At 45.9% G+C, this 20,832-nt stretch overlaps 1 protein-coding gene across 1 annotated transcript in view; it reads left to right on the top strand.

Annotated features, from left to right (window-relative positions):
* The first annotated feature begins 12,662 nt into the window (after nucleotides 1-12,662).
* The window catches only part of ARHGEF16 (Rho guanine nucleotide exchange factor 16), a 78,294-nt gene continuing 70,124 nt past the window's right edge, over nucleotides 12,663-20,832 (top strand). The window contains exon 1 of the mRNA XM_074218668.1: nucleotides 12,663-12,706. The gene's annotated coding sequence lies outside the window, so the exon portion shown is untranslated. The remainder of the gene's footprint in view (nucleotides 12,707-20,832) is intronic.

Genomic DNA, 20,832 nt, shown 5'->3' with positions numbered 1-20,832 from the left:
GGTTCCTAAGAGATTGTGGTGAAAAGAGAATGCCTGGATGGGTGGGGAGCTTGGGCAAAGGTGTGGAGGTGGGAAATGGAATTCTGAGTTTGGTCAGGTCCCTTAAATTTCTGCTACTTCTAGGTCCTCATCTGTAAAACAGGGGAAAGGCTTTGAATACGATGGCTTCTGAAGTCTTTTCCCACTCCAAATTTATGATTCTAGGACCAAAATCTAGGGAGTTGTGACTTTAAAAAAAATCTGTCTCTCTCAAAGAAAACCATGTCTCCATGGGGAGATGTTAAGGTGAAGGGGGGGTGCTGGGGGGGAGAGGTGGCTGGGGGGGGGAGTGGAGGGATTGGAGAAAGCATTTGAATATTTCAAGATTATTTTTCCTCCTGATGTGCCTAACAAAGAAACAGGCACAGTCTCAAGCTATGATGGTCAGACATGTGGCATTCAGGGGGAGCGCGAGGTACAAAAATGACTTGAAAGCCTTCTCTCTGGGAAATATGTTTCCCTTCTCTTAGGACAAATGATGTGAATTACAAAACTGATGAATGGCCCGTGTTTCAAGAAGTCATTCAGAGTGATCAGATGACAGGATCCGACGTCCTACACAATAGCACCTCCCCGGAGTTCGGGTGTTAGGGTTTTAGTCTTAGCTGAATGACTGCAAGTGAAAATCCTCCCATCTTTGTTCGGCCTGGCAACCTTTCTCCTTATTAGCCCTGGAGGGGAGAGGGAAAATCTATTGGCTAAGAGAACTATCTGATAATAGAGCTTTTGTGAGGGGGACCCCAGAGGAAAAAAAAGAGAACAGAGACTTTAAGAGAATATTGCTGACAAGTGGACTTTGTCTACCCCAGCCCTAGTGGCTCACCAGAGAGTGATGAGAAAAAGGCTTCATTTGGGAAAAGGGGAAGGGGGGGAAGGAGGGAAATCAGTGAGGGCGGGATTGGGGGAGGAGGGCAGGCTCAGAGAAATGGGTCAAAGAAAGATCTGTTTTCCATTTTTTTTAATGGTTTTAAAATGACCGATTGAGAGACTGGTCAGTCTACCCATTCTTAACAGAGATAACTATTTTCAGCCTTGATGATGATATTTCAGTCGGATGTAGAATTTATCAGGCATCCCCATGAGGTATTGACAAGGAGAGAGGTAAAATGGTCTCTGCGGATCTCTTCAGGTTCAGATTTAAGGTCTTCTGATCCTGTGGTACCTGTGTGACATTGGGCAGATGACCTGTTGGTGTCTCAGTAGGAATTGCTAAGGATCCTTGGTCCTCTAGAGGTAGCAATCCAGATTTCAGAATCAGAGGAGGACCTTCCCTCTATGAAAAGCCAGGAAGGAGGATGGAGAGAACTTTCCTCAGTGAGTCCCCCGTGCAAATTCATGCAGATGGGGAGATGGTCCAATACCTTAGTAAAATGATCAGGAGCTCGGTGACCTGAGGCAGGCTGATCCCACCTCCCTGGGATCCCTTCCCAAGATAAGCAAAGGACCCTAGGAACACAGATTGAGAGCTGGCCTCTTAGCCTATCCTCTTTATTTGACCCTTAAAGAAACTGAGGATTTCCCAGGACTACAAAGTATTCAAGATCCAAATCAGGTCCTCTGACTCCAATGTCCTTTCTTCTTAAGTATGAGTCCTTTTCAGAATTAAGGCAGGAAGAAATTTCAAATGTGGTTCTGCTGTTCAGTCATGTACAGCTTTTCATGATCCCATTTTGGGGTTTCCTTGGGAAAGATCCTGGGGTGATTTGCCATTTCCTTCTGCAGCTTATTTTACAGATGAAGAAACTGAGGTAAACAAGGTAAAGTGACTTGCAAAGATCCTGGGGTGGTTTGCCATTTCCATCTATAGTTTATTTTACAGATGAGGAAACTGAGGCAAATATGGTAAATTGACCTGCTCAGAAGCAGACAGCTAAAGTGTCTGACGTCACATTTGAACTCAGGATGGTGAGTCTTCCTGATTCTAAGCCCAGGGCTCTGTCCACTATGTCCACCTTCCTGTCCCTTTATTCCCTACCATGAACCATTATCAGGACTAAGACTGGAAGGAACCCCAAGAATTGGAGGCAAGACAATGTGATGAGCACCAGTTCTAGAGTCAGAGAATTCAAGTTTCAATCTCCTTTCTGATGCAATCTCTGTGATTCTTGGGAGGGAAATCACTTCAAGTTCCTTGACCTCTGTTTCCTCACTTTTAAAATGATGGGGTTGGATCAATGATATTTGAAGTCTCTGCCATCTCTAGATCTATGAGCCAAAGTCATCTACTGCACAATAATGAAAATAAAATTGCTAAAACACAGTTAATGGCCATGTAATTGTCGGCACCCTTATAGAGGTAGGTACTTTGGCATCTCATCAGCTGAGGTGGATCTGTTGGAAAGACTCCCTTAATAGCTTTACTTGGATGCAAGGGAAGCATCCCTGGTTGGTGAGGAGTGGATGTGGATATCTGAAAAATGACTGTGATAGCAATAAAATTTAAAAATAAAGTCAGGTGATCATAGATTCAGAGTCAAGAAAGACTCAGAGACCCTCTGTTCCCATCACCTTATTTTATACATGAGGAAACTGAGTCTCCCAAAATTAAATGATTTGTCCAAGGTCGCACAAGTTAAAATGGTAGAATTTGAACCCAAGTCCTTTTCCTCCAAAGTTAGTTTTCTTTCTACTGTATTTTGCTATCATCTAGTTTACTTTCTCATTTTACAGATGAAGGAACCGAAGCCCAGAAAGAAGTGATTTGTCCAAGGTCACACAGAAATAAAAAGCAAAGCCAGACTTCTAACCTTGCTATTCTGCCTCCAAATGTTGTACTTTGGCCTTCCTTCAATCCAAGAGTGTGAGTATTTCTCATCTCTATAGGGCAGACAGAGACCCAAGGACCTCACAAAGAGTCCCTGGAGGAAAACTGAAGATTGTTGGGGGGAAAAAATCACTTTTCCTACCCCCTCAGTGATGCTTCTGGATTTTTCTGACTCTAAAGCAGAAGCTGACACTTCATCTCCACTCTCCATGCTTTAGTACAGGCTGGCCTCCATGCCCTCCCTCACCTTGGTCTCTTAAAACTCCTGGCTTCCTTTAGAGGAGAGTGCTTCCTACACTGGCCTGTTTCTGATCCTCTCATAGCCTTTATCTACCTGGAGATTACCTTGTACTTAGCTATGAACAAACTGCAATCCTTCTTCCACAGTAGTCACACATTTTAGTAGTTTTTTTTTTCCTTTTTCCAATTCAACATTTATTAAGCACCAGCTGTGTGAAGATTATCTCCATGTTTTCCTGTTTCTCATTTGTTTATATCCCCAGGTACACAGAAAGTAATCAATTTTTACTCTCTTATATCAATCTTATTACATTATTAAATGTTGGTGGAAGGAAGGAAGGAAGGAAGAGAAGGAAGGAAGGAAGGAAGGAAGGAAGGAAGGAAGGAAGGAAGGAAGGAAGGAAGGAAGGAAAGAAAATGAAGGGAAAAGGACGGAAGGAAGGAAGGAAGGAAGGAAAGAAAGAAAGAAAGAAAGAAAGAAAGAAAGAAAGAAAGAAAGAAAGAAAGAAAGAAAGATGGAAAGAAGAAAATGAAGGGAAAAGGACAGAAGGAAGGAAGGAAGGAAAAGAAAGAGAGAGAGGGACAAATGGAGAGAAAGAGAGGGAGGAAGAAAGAAAGGAAGTTAGGGAAGGAGGGAGGGAGGAAGGAAGGAAGGAAGAAAGGAAGGAGAGACAGTCCCCAAATGCAGTCATATTCACAGGAAGTGGCTAATGAGATGCCTTTGAACTTTAGAGAAGAATGTTCGATGCGCCAAGCTGCCTGGGTATCTGTGAGGAGCTCTGCCCTGGGCTGGTCAGCAAGGTCACTCTGCATGCCAACCAGTGTCCTCCCCCTGCCAAAGGGATGAGTCCCCAGCACCCTCCCCTCCTCCTGAAGGGGAACAGACATCCCCTGTTGGGCTGCTGCCCTCCTCTCCACCCACTGGTCCTTCTCCACTTCAGAGCTGAGACATAAAAGTTGCTGTCCCTAGGCTTGCTAATAAGCTCAGTGCATCATATTAAGGTCATCACAGAGACCTTTCCTGGCCTGCTCCCAAGGCGGGAAGATGCCCAAGTGAAGCCTAGAATTATGTAATAGGTCAAGGAAATCATCTGAAGAGAGCATGGACAAGGGGGCCTGTTGTGGGCAAGAGACCTCCCACTTCCAAAACTTCTCTGAGGAAAACAGGCAGCTTGCTGCCCTCTCGGACCCAGACAATGGAAGGCAATCCCCTACTGGCAGGAGCCTGAGATGAGAGAGAGGCAGAATCAGGTTCAAAAAAACAAATGGGGGGGGTGCGGCAGAGATATGTGGAAAAAGCAGCTAGGTGCAGGGGGGGAGTCTCGAGATGGAGGCAAGAAGACCCAAGAGCCTCCCCCAGAATCCCCACCAAATTCAGGGAATTTGTTAATGTTGTAGATCCCAGCAGGAGATGGATGCCTATTCATCAAGGATGTTGGGGAAGGGCCCTTGTTCCAGTGTGAATTGGATGAGGTGGTCTTTGAAACCAGCAACATCCCCCACACACACTCCCAAGCAACCCCCACCCCCAAGCTCCCTCCCCAATAAGATTCTGTGACAATCCGAGGAGACCCAGCTGGAAGGCAGGACCTGAATTGTCTCCCATACTCCCATACTTCATTTTCTGGGCTGGAAGGAAGGAGTCAAATCAGGGCCACATAGACCTCCCATTATGGGGACTGACAAATGATGTGAACCCTGGATAGACATAGAAAGATCTGGGTGGTTGGAAGTAGGGGACATGGGAAGAGGGTTATGAGATCACTGGAGGTGAACTCAAAAAGTCTGTCTCTGAGAGCTTTGGGGGAAATCACTTTACTTTGACCCTCAGTTTCCCCTCCTATAAAATGAGAGGTAAAATTCCAATTCTGGCATTTGAGTCTTTTCTGCCAAGGCTCCGTTGTTCACAAGAAGAATAGATCATTAAAAGAATATTGAGCTTTGAGTCACAGATAAGTGGCCAAAGGAAGGATGCATATTTCTACCTTTCTGGCAAATCCCTAGCAAGGGACTCCTGAGATGAAAAAGACATGATCCATGTATAAAAATGCTTAGGTTTAAATGTTTAAAAGATGCCATCAGAAGGAGTCGGAAGACAAAAGTCAGCAATTCGTTTTTTTTTAAATTGGGGGGATCTGAGACAGAAAAAATCAATTGCTTCCTCTTCCCCTTCCTAAAAAAGTTCTTCCCCTCTTTTCCTAACATGTAATTTTTGTTTATCCTTATATAGAATTTTTCCTTATATTTAATTTTCCTTATATATAATATTTCATGTTCTTTACATGAAATGCAACCATGACTAATCATGGAACATTTATGGGGTATATATAACTTCTGATGGACAGCTAGGTGGTGCAGTGGATAGAACACTGACCTTGAAGTCAGGAGGATGGGAGTTCAAATCCTAACTCAGACACTAGATACTTAGCTGTATGACCTTGGGCAAGTCACTTAAGCCTGACTGTCTCAAATTCAGGCCATCTCCAGTGGTTCTGATCCATATCTGGCTACTGGATGCAAGCAGCTCTGGAGGAGAAACTGAGACTGGTGACTTAGCACAGACACCACCACCCCCAATCCAATTCACGTGCTTGTCATGGCATCATCTCCCTTATGTCATGGTCTTCTTCAATAATGAAGGACAGATACAAATTGGGCCATATATTGACTTAGAAAACCACAAATAAACATTATCTATGCTGTATTGTATTTTTTTTACTTATTTTGTTAATCATATCCCAGTGACATTTTAATCTGGTTCTGCACTCTGGAATTTTGGGGCATGGGATATATCCTCGAATAGAGGATAGAGCCAAGAAGACATCAGTTCAAATCCAGCCTCGAGGACTTGCTGGGTAAGTCACTTTAACTGCTGGCTGCCTCAGTTTCTCCATCTGTAAAATGAGAATGAGAATGACATATACCTCCCATGGTTGGCTTGAGAATCAAAAAAGATATTTCTAAAAGTTTTAGAGGACTTCATAACTATTGGTCATCGATGCAGATCTAAGGTGAAGGGGTTGGATTAGAAGACTCATATCCCCCAGATTTTGTGGTATCTATTGATGTACCCTGACCGCTCCCACCTTTAGGGGAGAGTGTGGCCAGAGAGAATTCTCTCCCTCTGCAGAGATCCGGGTGTGGGTATGCTATGCCAGGTGGTGATCGCCAGAGGGCAGAGTGTCCTCAGATTTCCATACTAACTGCTAGCAATAAGACTATAGATCTAATAACTGGCCTCTAAGTGGCATTTCTTTGCATTCCTGATACCATTTGTGCACATTTGATGGTGGTTCAATTGAAAGAAAAGTGACTCTGGAGTCAGAGAACCCGGGTTCAAATCTGGCCTCTTTCTCTTACCAGTTGTGTGTCCTTGGAGATTTCCCTTAAGCTTAACTGTGTTATATAACTGAAAGGAAACTGGTTCTGGAGTCAAAGTAACCCAAGTTCAAATCTTGCCTCTGACTCTTACTAGCTGTGTGTGTCCTTGGGGACAGTCCTTAACCTCTCTGGCTAGGCTAGAGGGTATCTCTCTCCCTAGAGATTTAAACTCTGGGCTTGAGTGATGGCTTGGGATGGTGAGGAGGAGAAGGAAAGAAAAGCTTTTATTAAATACCCATTATTTGCCTTTTGATCTTCACAACAACCTGGGAGGTAGGTGCTATCATTACCTCATTTTACAGTTGAGGAAACTGAGGCAGATATGAAGTGATAACAATCACCAACACTTTCTAGGTGGCAGCCACTGTGTTAAGTGATTTACAACTATTATGTTCTTTAAGGAGGTGTTATTGTTATTCCCCTTTTACAGATGAGGAAACTGAGGCAGATGGTGAGGAAATGATTTGCACAAGGTCACATAACAAATACACGTCTGAGTCTGGATCTGAACTTGGGGTTTCCTGACTCCAGACCCAATACTCTAGAAACTGCACCATCAAGATACATATGCCTTCCTTAATGAAGGCTCATTCAAGGATTGATGATCTTCATTATATCCTTGTTAGGCAGGTTTGTATTTTTAGTTTTATTTTTATATATATTAAAATTATATATTAGTTTTATAGATGAGAAAACTGAGGTTGTAAATGGGAGTAACAATAATCTCTACTTCACTAGGTGGGAGGAGGGGAATCAAAAAGAGAATGAATGGAAATTAATTTTCCTACAGTTAGTAATCCCTCAACCAGCAAACATTTATTAAGCACCTACTATGTGCCAGGACAGTTAGTTGGTACCAGGGCGCCAGAGTGCATAGAGAGACAGGCTTGGAGTCAGGAAGATTCATCTTTCTGAGTTCTAATTCAGCCTCAAATACTTATTAACCATGTGACCTTAGGCAAGTCACTGTATCCTGTTTGCCTCAGTTTCCTCATCTGTAAAATGAGAGGTGGAAGAAGTCTGTCATTTCTAGAGTTATGAACTTTGTGGTTTAGTGGTTTAACACAGGACTGGAGATGACAGAGAACAGGGTTCAAAATCCCGCTTCTGATACTTGAAAGTTATATGCCCATGGGTGATTAAACCATGGTGTAAAATGGGCATATATCAATAAAAATCATTGTGAAGTATATTGGATAGAGAGGAGGCAGGAAGACCTGGGTGTGAATCCTGCCTCTGACACAACTGGCTTTGTGACCTTGGACAAGTCATCCTTTTCAGTATTCTGGTTAACTATAAAAGACTGAAAACAGGTGCTGATCTCCATTGATAGAAGGAGTTTCCTCACTGGATGCTCCTTAGACAAATGAAGTCCTAGGTCAAGTCCCCCTAAAAAAGTCTTTCAAAGGGGCAGCTGGATGGCGCAGTGGATAGAGCACCAGCCCTGGAGTCAGGAGGACCTGAGTTCAAATCCGACCTCAGACACTTAATAATGACCTAGCCGTGTGGCCTTGGGCAAGCCACTTAACCCCATTGCCTTGCAAAAACTAAAAAAAAAAAAAAAAAAAAAAAAAAAAAAAGTTTTTCAGGGTTGTTGTGAGAATAAAACAATACAATGTTTGTGAAATAGTCTCATTGTTAAGTCAGGTCTGGCTTTTCATGACCCCATTTGGGGTTTTCTTAGAAGAGACGGGGGAATGGTTTGTCATGTCCATCTCCAGCTTCTTTTACAGATGGGGAAACTGAGGTAAACAGGAAGCAGTGACTTGCCCAAGGTGACATGGCTAGTAAGTACTGAGGCCAGAATTCAACTCAGATCATTAGTAAACTCCGGAGTAAGCATTTTTGAAGGGTGAGGTCTGAAGTCAGACTACAGAGAGCTAACAGAGTGAGATGAAAGGAAGTGGAGGCACCTAGGGTAGATGGTCTTCTCAAGACGTGTAGCCATAACAGATCTAGCTAAGTCTTCTTGGTTCCTGGCCTAACTTGTATCCACTAACCCACCCAGATGCTTCTGCTATGCCATCTAAAACCAGATAAATGTTTTATTATCATTATTATTATTATAACCGTAGCAGAATTTTAGAATTAGAAACCAGCTCAAAAGATTAATGTGAAGTAGTCTGTATACATTTCAGCACTATTAATTATAATTATATTATATATTACAATTATATATATAATATATATTATAATTATTATTACTATTATTGTAGTAGTAGAATTTTTGGAAACAGCAGCAGAGACTTGAATGAAAAGCAGACTGTATTTCTAGCCCTGGACTCATTTTCTCAACAACCCTATGGACTTTTGGATCCCTTGGACCTGAGGGGTCTCAGGGGAAGCCAAGGGCAATCATGTGCCTTCAGAACATAAACACCTGTCCTTAAAACCCAGAATCAACCACATCTGCTAGGTTGATGTTGGCACAGGCCCGGCAATATCCCGCCTGAAACAGCAGAGGGCGGGCAGAGCACAGGCAGGACAAGAATGATGGGTGAAATCCAATGGGAGAGAACATTCTTCCCCATCTGATATCACCAAATGAGATCTCTCTAACTTTCCATGCGTAGAAAGGAAAAGCCTTGGAGGGGAAGTGGTGAAAAAGAGTGCTGGCCTCTTGGGTCAGCTGGCCTCCATCAAGGGCAAGCGTTCAGTGTCATGGGAAGGAGGCTGGGTTTGGGAAATGGAGGATCTGGGCTCAGCTCCAATCCTTGCTACTTGTTACTTCTGACAAGTCACTTCCCGTCCCTGGACCTCAGTTTCCCCATTTGTAAAAGGAGGGGTGTCCTCTGCGGTCCCTTCCAGGTTCTAATGATAGAGCAGAGACTTAGAGATGCCTTACAGAGTTGTAAAGGAACTGGGATTCCAAATAAGGGGTCCCAGGTTGAGAGTTGGAGTCCTCTGACACCATGACTCAAAAGAGATTCTCGCTATCACATCCAAGGTTTGGGTAGGCCTCCAGGGAAGGGTAGACCTGTGGCCCCATTTCACTTTTGGATGATTCAAAATTGTTGAAATTTAATTTTTTTCTCTCAAGCCTCAATTTGCTTCTTTGCAACTCAGACCCTCCGCTCAGAGGCCAAGCAGAATTGCCCTAATCCCTCCTAGAGGACGGTCCTCTCCTTGAAGCTGGCCAGCTATCTTATCCCGAGTCTTATCTTTTCCCAAGTTAGATATTCCTGGTTCCTTCCTCCTGTGGTCTGGACTCAGGGACACCATACTCTTTCCAGTCCTGGTTGCATCTCTCTGGAGGATACCAAGCTTATCAGTGGGAAGCACCAGCTGAAGCTAACAAAGGAAGAAACAAAGGTAACTTAAAAGGTAAGTTGACATTAAGGGACTGCTAGGTGGTGCAGCACCAGCTCTGGAATCAGGAAGCCCTGAGTTCAAATTTAACCTCAGACACTTAATGTTTACTTAGCTGTGTGACCTTGGGCAAGTCACTTAACCCCACCGCCTTGCCAAAAAAAAAAAACAGAAAGAAAGAAAAGAAGTGACCAATTATATACAGATCCCTGATTGGGGGCTGTGGAAGACTGACAATTAATTGGAACCCAAGGACCAGCCCTGCCCTTTCCTCCTTTTCTCTAAGCCTCCATCTGGCGAAATTAGATTGTAAGCTCCTTGAGGTCAGACTGTCTTGTGTCTCTTTTTGCATCCCTATGGCTTAGGTTTAGCACAGTGCCCTTCACAGAGTAGGGGTTTAATTTATTATTTTATATTTATGCAGGTTCCTTGAGATCAGAGACTGTCTTGTGCCTCTTTTTGCATCCCTACAGCTTACACATATCACATAGTAGGGCTTAAATTTTTATTTTATATTTATTTTATACTTTATTTTACTCATTAATTATAATAATAAATATTTCTTGATAGATTGAAAGAGGGGGACTTTGTGACCTTTAGTCTTTTCAGCTGTCAAATTAGGATCCTAGATATGAAGCCGCTCCCCAAAGAGGAGTCCCTGGTCGATGACCACAATGCAGAGGACCTGAAAGGCAGCATGAGTCAGGACAACCTGGGTTCAAGCCTCACCTCTGAGGCAGACTAGCTGTGTGATGGGCACTCTATCCTCCACTCTCTAGGAGTGTCTAATTTGCCAGGGCAGATTGGGTTTGTTCACCCTGGCACTCCTTCCTGTAAGGAAATCACAAATCTCAATAAAACCTGGCGTTTCCTGCTCTAGTATCTAGAATAGGGGCCCCAGTTCTTGGCACCATATTTCATGAAGGGGCATGGACAAGTGACTTTGTTTAAAAAAAAAAAAAAACCAGGGACTGGCTAATATAAAATTAGGGAAGGACGGGAGGGAAAAAGACTGACCGTCCATGGAAAAGGTAGCCTGGCTAATCCACAACATGGAGAGATTGGGGGGAAGGAAGCTTTGGGTGAAGATGAGGGAGTTGGTTCCCTAGGGTTCAGGGAGATGCCCAGCTTTCTGGGCTATGCAGAGAAGGGCTGGGGGCTTGGAGAAGGGAAGAGGGGAGCAGAGCTGGGTGGAGGAGGGAAAGTGAGGAGAGAAAAAACAGGAAATCACAGATTTGCCTAGAAAGACCTCTCAATGTGTATTGAGGACTTAGTAGTTCAGTCAGTGGTTCTCCCTTAACTTGGGTCTGGAAACCAGATTTTTAAATAAGAACTAGTTCAATTCCATTGATTTTCTTTGTACTCTTAAGTATTTTATTATGTGCATTTAAAAACACGCTCCGGAGAACGGGTTCATCTGCTTTCCCTGACCCCGAGGGGGTCGAGGACACAAAAAAGTGAAGAATCCGGGCCTGGGGTCCACACTCTGAGATAGGGGCTGCAGGACCTTTACAGAAAGACGTTCAGTCCTTCTGCCCAAGTGGGCTTAACCCAAATCTATGCAGGGTGGAGGGGATACGTTGGAAGGGACACGAATATGCAGGAATGCACACGCACAAACACGCAGGCATGAAAGCAAAAAACACGCAAGCGTGCACACAACACGATGCAGGCATGAACCCATGCACACACGAAATCCACGTGAGTATACATGAAACACGCGTGCACCGCACCGTGCGAACATGCAGGCCCATGGCTGCGTGAACTCAAAATTGTTGAAGGCTAGTTTTTTCTGCGAACATAAGCGCGCACGCACACGAATCCATGCGATGCCACACAATAAAACATGCAGCCAGGCACACGAGCCAGGCAGACGTGCGTGCACATTTATTTGCACAGTGCCACACGTAAGCGTGTATACGTGCACCACGCGTGGATGCCGTGAACCATGTAGGTGTGGATGCACATTCGCCCAGTGCACCAGGTAGGCGTGCGCACACAGCCACAGGATGAACCACGAAGGCCTGCTCCGCAATGCAAACATGAAGCATGCAGACCCGCACGCGTACACACGACGAGACAGTGCACATACAAGAGAAGGCGCGCCAACACATGCACGCGGAACATGATGCGTGCAAAGACGAGCGTGTGCACACGCACACCTGCAGCCTAGACCCGCATGCACATTCCTAGGCTCGCTGCAGCACCACTCGGATCTCCGCACAAGCCGGGCCGGCGCCTACGTGGACTCTTGTGGAGATGAGCCAGACACACGCACAGACACAGACACGCACACACGCACACACACACGCAGAGTCACACACGCACACACAGACACACACGCACACGCACACACAGACACACGCACACACGCACACACAGACACACACGCGCACACAGACACACACGCACACGCACACGCAGACACACGCACACACACGCACACGCACAGACACACACGCACACGCGCACACAGACACACGCACACACACACACACGCACACACACACACGCACACACGCGCACACACAGACACACACACACACACACGCACACACACACGCACACACACGCGCGCACACCCCTCCAAGGTCCTCGGAAGCTGGCAGGGACTCGGGAGACCCCGGGGAGGTGAGGGGGCGGGGCGGCGGACTCTGGCCGTCACGTGGCCCGGCCTCCACCTGAGGGCGCAGGTAAGCCGGTGGGGGCGGGGCGGGGCGGGGCGGCGCCGCGGGGCCGCCAGGTGGGCAGGTGCGGCGGCGCCGGCCCCGCCCTCCTCCCGCTCCCCGGCCCGGCTCGGAGCGCCCCCGGCCCGGCGGCCGGGCGGACAGGAAGTGGGAGGGGGAGGGGCGCGGGGAGGGCAGAGGAGGGGCCCGGCCGGCCCGCGCTGCCCTGGCCTGGCCTGGCCTGGGCCGGACCGGACGCCGCCGGGCGCTGGACGCTCCGCTTCCCGGGGGCTGCGCCGGGGCGCAGGTGAGAGACGGGCGGGCCGCCCCCGAGCCCTGCGCGACCCCCGAGCCCTGCCGCGGTCCCCAAACCCTGCGGCGGCCCCCGAGCCCTGCCGCGACCCCCGAGCCCTGCGCGACCCCCGAGCCCTGCGCGACCCCCGAGCCCTGCGCGACCCCCGAGCCCTGCCGCGGCCCCCGAGCCCTGCGCGACCCCCGAGCCCTGCGCGACCCCCGAGCCCTGCGGCGGCCCCGAGCCCTGCGGCGGCCCCCGAGCCCTGCCGCGGCTTTCCTCTTACAAAACACCTTTTTAAGGACTTTTCTTCCCGCAAGGTTTAGGAAAGAGGCGCCGAGGCGGCCGGGCGGGTCTCGGAGGGGGCTTGGGGGTGGGCAAGGGCCGGGCGGGAGAGTGGGCGACCCTCCCTCAGCTGCTTTCGCCGCTGCTCCCGGGGCTTGGGCTTGGCCCGGGCCGGCGCACACCTGGCCCGGCCGGCCCACACCTGGCCCGGACCGGCCCACACCTGGCCCCGCCGGCCCACACCTGGCCCGGCCGGCCCACGGGCGCCGGGGGGGGGGGGGCGGGGGGCAGATTGCCGCTCCTCGTCGCCTCACCCACCTTGTTCCTTTTCTGGGAGACGAGGGAGGTGGAGATCCGATTTCTGGAGAAGTTTCTCCTGGCCTGGGCCGGGCCGGTCCCCGGGGAGGGGCCACTGAGAGTTCATCTCTTCCCTAACTGAGCCGAACGGATTGCAGAGAGCTTCTCCCCCGTGGCCCTGGGCGGAGAGGCAGGTGGAGGCTGGGGAAGCTCCGGCTGGGCTTCTCCCCGGCACCTGGGAAGGGGGAACCTGGTGGCCAAATCCTTCAAATCCTGCCCCCCCCCAGGCTGCAGAGCCCTCAGTACTCACCCATGCAAATAGTGAACATTTCGTTTGCAGAGTGCTTTATAGTCGTTATCCAGGGAAGCCGCCGGGATTATCATTATCATGATTATTTTTGTGGCGGCGGTTGCTGTTTCCCTCTCTGATGGATTAGGGAAATTATTACGGTTGCTGTTGTTGTTACTGTTTCCCTTTTTGCTAGATTGCTAGATCTGATAGATGGCCATTAAGGGTTTTTCTGATCTAAACCCCCATGGTTGGGTGAACTCCAGTGACTTCCCATTAGAGGCAGAACCGTTCTCCTCACCTGATCACATCCTAAATTTCCTGTCATCCTCACTTCCTCGGGGATCCAGCTACAACAGCCAATATCCTTCTTCCTCTTCACCTTTGCTTCTTAGCTTTCCTGATTCCTTCTACAGATCTCAAATTCCACCTTTTATCTGAAGGCCTTTCCCCGGCCCTGCAGCAGTTTGGAATTTCCTCTGGGTCGATCTTGTAGGTATCTAATTATTTACCTGCTTTTCCCTCCTCCCTTCAGCTCCATGAAGGAAGGGATTATTTTTATTTTTGCCTTTCTTTGTAATCCCACTCCTTAGACAAGTTCCTGCACATTTTGTTATTCAATGGTTCTCAGTTGTTTCTGAATCCAGCCTCAGACACTTGGCACTTACTGGGTGACCTTGGGCAAGTCACTTAACCCTGATTTTTCCATATCCAGGGCCCTCTGCAGGCATTCTGATCCATATCTGGCCACTGCATTCAGATGATTCTGGAGGAGAAAGTGAGGCTGATGACTTAGCATACCCCCCCCCATCTCAACTCCAGTTCTTATATTTGTCATGGCATCACCTCCCTGATGTCATAGTTTTCTTCAAGAACGAAGGACAAGCATCATCCATGACCAGTTGTTTCTGATTCTTCTTGGCCCGGTTTGGTATTTTCTTGGTGGAGATACTGGAGTGGTTTGCTGTCTCCTTCTCCAGCTCATTTTACAGATGAGGAAATTGAGGCCAACAGGGTTGAGTGACTTTCCCAGGGTCACCCAGTAAGTGTCTGAGACTGGTCAAGTCCTGACTGCAGCTCCACTGTATCATCTAGCCTACCACATTGGTTTCTTTGGTAAGGGAGAGTTAGAGGCTTAAGAGATTGCCTGGAGCTTGGAGAGATCTAATAAACCTTTACAAACCTTATCTAATTTGATCTTCACACAGGCCCTTTGAAGTGAGTGGTGTTCTCCACCTCCTTTTATAGAAAATGAAACCTAGGGGTTGTGACTAGCCAACAGTTTGCCACCTATTTATTTATTTAAAAAAACTTTTTATTTTTCCAAGTACATGCAAAGATGGTTTTCAACAATCAATTTTTTTATAGGATTTTGAGTTTCACATTTTTCTCTTCCCCCCCCGACAGAGAGCAGTTTAATATAGGTCATACATCTATGGCTATGTTAAACATATTTCCATAGTAATCATGTTAAAAAAGAAGAATCAGAACAAAAGAGAGGGGGACCATGGGGTGGGGGGAGATCCATAGAACATAAAACACATTTTAAAAATTAAAAATACATCCTTCTCTGGATGTGGATGATATTTTCTATCACAAGTCCTTTAGAATTATCTTTGATTATTGTACTGTTGAGATGAGCAATTCCATTATAGTTATCATCACAAAATGTTGCCATCAGTGTGTACAATATAGTGAGCTGCTCACTACATTCAGCATCAGTTCATGCAAGTCTCTCTAGGCTTTTCTGAAGTCCCACCCCTCATCATTTCCTAACAGAAAATAGTACTCCATTTGTTCAACCATTCTCTAATTAAAGGGCATCCCCTCAATTTGCAATTCTTTACCACCATAAAAAAAGCTGCTGTAAATCTTTTTGTACATGTGGGACTTTTCCCCCTTTTTATGATCTCTTTGGGATACAGACCTAATAGTGGTATTGCTGGATCAATTTTTATTGCTCTTTGGACAGCATTCCAAATTGCTCTCCCGAAAGGTTGGATCTCCCTCACCTTTTTCAGGTGTAGATTTCAAGCTCAGATCTTTCTGCATGAAGTCCATCCTTCTGTCCTGTGGGCTACCAGCCTTTCTCCAGCCCTTCTCCTTCCCTCTCTCTTCCATGTTGACAAGCCAACAAAAGGCATCCAGAAGTATTTTGAACCCAATTCTCTCAGACTCTGATCAACATTTTTAAGTCCTTAGTAGCCCATGAGGGTCCAGGCACTTGAGAATCCAAGATTATGTAATGGAAGGTCAATCCTCATTGTAGCCTCCATTTTGGGCTGTCTTCATTTGAATTCTGCCATTTCTATTTTTAGCTGGTTTTTAGAGAATAACCTCATAAGTCACATCTTTATCTCCTTCCTATAAGAAATGCGTTGTGTGGTGATGATAATACATTCCCTTGCGTCTGCAGTACCTGCTGCAGGGGGATCTCTGGGGGGTTTATTTGGCATCTGCTGTATGTCAGACCCTATGCTAGCATTGAGGATTAAAAAAAAATACAAAGAATGAAATAATCACATTCTTAAGGACTTACATGCTAATGCATGTTTTTCAGGGTGTTCTTGTCCCAATGTTGTTTAGATCAGATGACCTTAAAGATTCCTTTCAGTTTTTAAACTTGTGACTTAGAATCATCACTGTGCAGGTGGGTGGTACTGTGGAAAGAGTGCTAGATCTGGAGTCAGGAAGACCTGAGTTCAAATCCAGCCTCTGAAACTTACTAGCTCTGTGACCCTGAGCAAGTCACTTCACCTCTTTGCCTCAGTTTCCTCATCTGTAAAATAAGGTACCTACCTGCCAGGGTTATTATGGGGATCAAATGAGATAATATTATAAAGAGCTTACAGAAGATGCTTAGAAAATGCATATTCCCTACTCTTCCTTTCTGTACAGATATTTGGTCTATTCTGTACCCTAGACCTTGGGCAGCTCAAACACACACACACACACAGAATCCAATAGAAAGCCTTCCCAAGGTAATCCACAATCCAAATAACTCTTGTTTAGTTGTTGATTTTACGTTCTACAGGATTTCCTTACAGCAACCCTGAGGAACCAGAACAATAGAATGACCTCCATTTTGCAGATGTGATCATGGGTGCCAATGATTTGCCCAGGGCCATGGCTTTAAAGCATCAGAGCTGGGACTTGGCACCCACTCTTTGTGAGTTTTTATGTGCCAACATTGTTTCCACTAACACAAGACAAGCCACCCAGGAGGAAACAGACCTCCAGAAGCACCCGCTCGGTATCACCCAGAGATCTTGGTTGGTGATCACAAACTCTCTCCTTTCCAAGCAAACAGCCTTTGCTAGCTCACCATAACAGGTCCACCTCTAATGATCACCAGCTCTCCTGGCCGATGCTTTGATCAGTTTTTTGCACTTGGCTTCAGATGAGGAGAGACTGGTGCCCTCCTGACCATTGTTGGCAGCAGATGCTGCCTCCATAAGCTCCACAGGACAATTGTCTTGGCTCCTGAATTGTAAGTTACTGTGGAACTCAGAGTCAAGAAGGAGCCTTGGTGGTCAAGTCCTTCCCCAATCCCTCATTTTGCAGATGAGGCTGTGAAATTTCATAGAGGTTATCGCACTTATCTAAAGTCACAGATGTAGTGGCAGAGCTGAAATTTGAACCTTTAACTGAAAATTCTAGCTCTCTGTTCACTATACCCCACTGAGAAGGAGAAAAATAACTATTTATTTATTTAATTTTAAATGTATTTATTTTTCTAATCTTTTGTCGAGATAGAGTTCAACATTCATTTTTTAAATTAATTTTTATTAAAGATATTATTTGAGTTTTACAATTTCCCCCCCAATCTTACTTCCCTCCCCCCACTCCCCCCACAGAAAGCAATCTTTGTTTCCATCAACATTCATTTTTGAAAAGTTTTCTCTCTCCCACCTTTCCCTCCCCCCACCTTAGGATAGCAAGTAATCTGATATAGGTTATACATTACAATCATGTTACACATATTTCCGTATTGGTCATGCTGTGACAGAAGAATTCAGAACAAAAAAGGGAAAAACCCCACAGGAAGGGAAAAAATTTAAAAAATTAAAAGTTTCAAATAGTATACTTTGCTCTGCATTCAGATTCCATACTTTTTTCTCTGGATGTGGATGACATTTCTCATCACAGGTCTTTAAGATTGTTCTTGATTGTCAGATCTATGGAAAGGGAAGCGGTTTATGACTAAGGAAGAGGTGGAGAACATCACTAAGATTGTCCTTGATCTTTGAACTGCTAAGAGGAGCTGAGTCCATCATAGTTGATCATTGTTACGATGTTGCCATTAATAATAAATAATAATAAATAATGATAAAACAAGGTTCTTATGGTTCTGCTCACATCACTCAGTATCAGTTCATATAAGTCTTTCCAGGCTTTTCTGAATCCAGCCTCTCATTGTTTCTTATAGAGCAAGAATATTCCATTACATTCATATACCACAACTTGTTCAGAAACAAGCATTTACTAATTTCCTACTGTGTGCACTGTGCTAAACTTTACAAATATCTCATTTGAACCTTTTAACAACCCTAGGAGATGGGTGCTATTTACTATTTTTCATTTAAGGAAACTGAGGCAAACAAGAGGTTGAGTAACTTGCCTGGGGTTATAGTATCTGAGGCTGTATTTGAACTCAAGTCTTCCTGACTCCAGGCCTAGTGCTCTATATATTGTCACACCACTTATTTATAAGATACCTTTACTGAAATGTAAGGGGTCTGTCTGAAACAAGAGCTATTTTACTGAATTTGTCCAGTCTTGTTGTCCTGAAAGTAAAATTTCTAGCTCAGTTGGTGTTCCAGAACATCCTAGAAAGACAAATCTGACCCAGTTGTTATGCTGGCTCAAGAATATTTGGTGGCTCCCCAGCCCCTCCAGGAAACCAAACAAGCTAATGAGGGAAAAAACTTTGACAGGCTTCCTCCACCATCTGGCTGCAGCCAAATCTTGCCAGACTTAACTTTACACTCCTTCCCTTCATGTCCTCTGTGTTTTAGCATTGCTCAGAGTTTCTGTACACATTTCCTACCTCTGCTTTTGTCTCCAAGGGGTCTGAGGTGCTCCCTCATTCCCTCCTTAGATTTATTCGTCTCACCCCAAATTATTTTCTAGGAACTTTTCCTCAGCTCGCTCTCTCTCTCTCTCTCTCTCTCTCTCCCCCTCCCCCCTCTCCCCCTTCTTACTCTCCCTCCTTCACTTTCTCTCTCCTCTTTCTCCCTTTTCCTCCTTTTACCCCTTCCTTTCTCCCTCCCTTCTTCTTTCTTTTTCCCCCCTCCTTCTCCCCCACCTTCATTCTTCTTTCTCCCCAACTCTCTCATTTTTCTCTCCATGTCTCTTCTTTCTTCCCTCTTTCTTTTCCCCCTTCTCTTTTTGTCTCCCTTTCTCTCCCTCTTCTTTTCCCTTTCTCTCCTTTCTTTTCTCCTTCTTCCTCCTTTTCTCTACTTCTCCTGTCTTTCTCTTTCTCTCTTTTCCTCCTTTTCTCCTCTTCCCTCCATCCTCTCTCTCCCCCCATCCTTCTTGCTCTCCCTATCTTCTCTCTCTCCTCTGCCTCCTTCCTCTTTCTTTCTGCCCCATCTCCTTTTCTGCCCTCAAATTCCCTTGTATCTCATTATTGTGTGGTCTCAACAGGACATCAAGTCCTTGAGGGCACAGACTTTTGTTTTTGATGTTGTCTCTGAATCCCTGCCTGGCCCCTGGTCAGCATTTACATGCCTCTTGGATTGGGTTTTCAGGCAGGAATGTCACAACTCCTAGGCAAGTCCCTTGGAGGGGAGGGCAGAGAAATCTAAGCACCCTCTGTACCATCTTTTTTTGGTTTGGGGGTTGTGGTTCTTTTGGTTTGAATCTGTGATTTCATTGTGCAGAAAATTTCCGATGAATCGACTCCCTCAGAATTGCAGGTCAGCCCCTGTTCTGACGCTTTCGCTCAAGGGTCCCCCTGGACACTGAGCCTGAAGTGACTTGCCCAGGGCCACGCAGCCAGGAGAGATCAGAGGCAGACCTTGTACCCTGAGTCTTCCTGACTGGGAGGCTGTTCTTTCTCTCTCCACAGCTGCCTCTGCTGGGGAGCTGGATTTCTTTAGGATGCCCACATGGACCAGAACCATCCCTCCCGGGGGCATTCCATCAGAGAGGTAGCTTATTGGAGCAGAAAATGCAGCCCTACAGCCAATGTCTGTGACCCTAGGTTCAAATCCCAGCCCTCATTACTTAATCACTGCAGCCTGCATTTAAAGCATGCATATATCTCTAGAATGTCAGCAGAAAGGGATGAAAAAAGGGGTCAAACCCAACCCCTCTCATTTAGCCAAAGAGGAAATTGAAATTTTCCATAGAGAGAACGACTTGTGCAAGGTCACTCACCAAACAGGGAGAGTGCAAGACTCTGGCCTCCAAACGTGGGGGACTCTGTGGTAGTCAGTCTCTTTGGTTCTCTCTTTGCTCCTCTATAAAGTGGGTTTAATGAGATGTGAGAAGGCATTAATTATATTCCCAGCCTTAGCCTACTGCTTAGTTAACGGTAAACACTAAATAAATGCTTATTGCCATGTAGTCTCAAATCTCACAAGCGTTGTTTGGAAGAAAGCCCTGGGGGGGGGGGGGGAGCCATGTTTTCATACTGGAAGACCCAAGTTCAAATCTTCTCTCTGACATTTACTATGGGCAAGTCACCACCCCTTCTCTAGGTTTAAATTTCCTCATCTGTAAAATTGAGGCTAGGGGTAGATTACATAGTTTCTGAGGTTTCTTTGATCTCTGTCTCTTGATTCTTATTCTTTGCTATAGGATTCTGAATTATATTATCTGTTATATAGTTATATTATAGAAACCTGAATTCTTCCTGTAAGTAGATGCCTTTTTGACCATGATTATTCAACGTTTCAAGAGCCTGTGATTTAGTCAAAGCCCCCCCTTCTATTCTTTAATCAATAGCCTTGAGACATTTGCCACTCTTTGGCCAGTGTGGAGATGAGGCTCTCAGAATTTGGGTTAAGGACCCTCAGAAAGCACCTGGCATCTGACCAGTGATAGATGTCTGACTTTGTAGACCTTATTGGAGCTGTCTCTATATGACTCTGGAGACTTCTAGACCCTGGGCAGAGTCACCTCCATGACCCAGTGTGAGATCAGAGATGATGAACCTTGGGGATGGTCCAGGGGGTATCTGTCTCTTCTTAGTTTCTGTTAGAGGAGAGAAAAGTCAGCCATGACCAGGGTTTTGCTGGTTGCTTGGCACCATAAGTCCTAG

The sequence above is a fragment of the Macrotis lagotis genome, chromosome 1 (genome assembly GCF_037893015.1).
Source record: "Macrotis lagotis isolate mMagLag1 chromosome 1, bilby.v1.9.chrom.fasta, whole genome shotgun sequence".
In the NCBI taxonomy this organism is placed as follows: domain Eukaryota; kingdom Metazoa; phylum Chordata; class Mammalia; order Peramelemorphia; family Peramelidae; genus Macrotis; species Macrotis lagotis.
This window is presented reverse-complemented; position numbering and strand designations above follow the sequence as displayed.